A 791-nucleotide genomic window follows, 5' to 3' on the forward strand; every position below is an offset into this window, starting at 1 on the left:
CCATATCCCCGGGGACGGCCCGTCCCCCTGGCCCGATGTCCCCCCCCCCCCCCCTTCGGACCCGGACCACGGGCGTCCATCCATGCTGGCTGCACGGCGCGCCCGGGTGGTCGCCACAGCCACCGGAACAGCTCACCCGGCGGCCCCGGACACGCCTGCAAGGCACCACGCCCAGGCACCCAGACCGGCAGACCCCGCCTCGCCTCTGCTCCCTGCCCCAGGCAGGAGGCCGCCCGGGCCTTGTGGTCCGGCCCAGGTGCGAAGCCGGCCTTTTTGGCACGGGGGCGAGATTCCCCGGCGCGGCCCCCCGTTCCGGATAAAATGCCCCCCCGAGAGCCGGCCCTCATCGCCTCCCATATAGTCTAGGTGGTTAGGATACGTGGCTCTCACCCACGAGACCCGGGTTCGAGTCCCGGTATGGGAATACCTTTTGCGCCCCGTATCACCCGGGTCTGCTTTGCCCCCCCCCCGTGCGCACTCCGGCAGCCCCCGGTCCCGGGAGGGGGGCAACGCACGCCTGCCCGTCGACAGCATGGCACCCTTGCTCCTCTCGCCGGCCTCTGCCGGGCAATCCACCCCCGGGCAGGCCTCTTCGCCTGACGCAGGTGCCGCGGCGTGCTGTGTAACATAGCCCCGCGGCAGACCGCTCGCCAGCCCGCCCACCGGCCAGTAGTGGCCACTTCTAAGGCCACTCCGCGGTCATCACCGGCCACGCGATCTGTCCACCTCGGCAGGCCCCCCCCCCCCCCCCCCCCCCCCCCCCCCCCCCCCCCCCCCCCCCCCCCCCCCCC

General features: G+C 74.0%; 1 non-coding gene across 1 annotated transcript; it reads left to right on the forward strand.

The window, feature by feature from the left end:
* Positions 1-351: 351 nt before the first annotated feature.
* Positions 352-424, forward strand: H696_06306. Its single transcript has one exon. It is a non-coding gene; the product is annotated as a tRNA-Glu (tRNA).
* The last annotated feature ends 367 nt before the right edge of the window (positions 425-791 follow it).

The sequence above is a fragment of the Fonticula alba genome, assembly GCF_000388065.1.
Source record: "Fonticula alba strain ATCC 38817 unplaced genomic scaffold supercont2.70, whole genome shotgun sequence".
NCBI classification, from domain to species: Eukaryota; order Rotosphaerida; family Fonticulaceae; genus Fonticula; species Fonticula alba.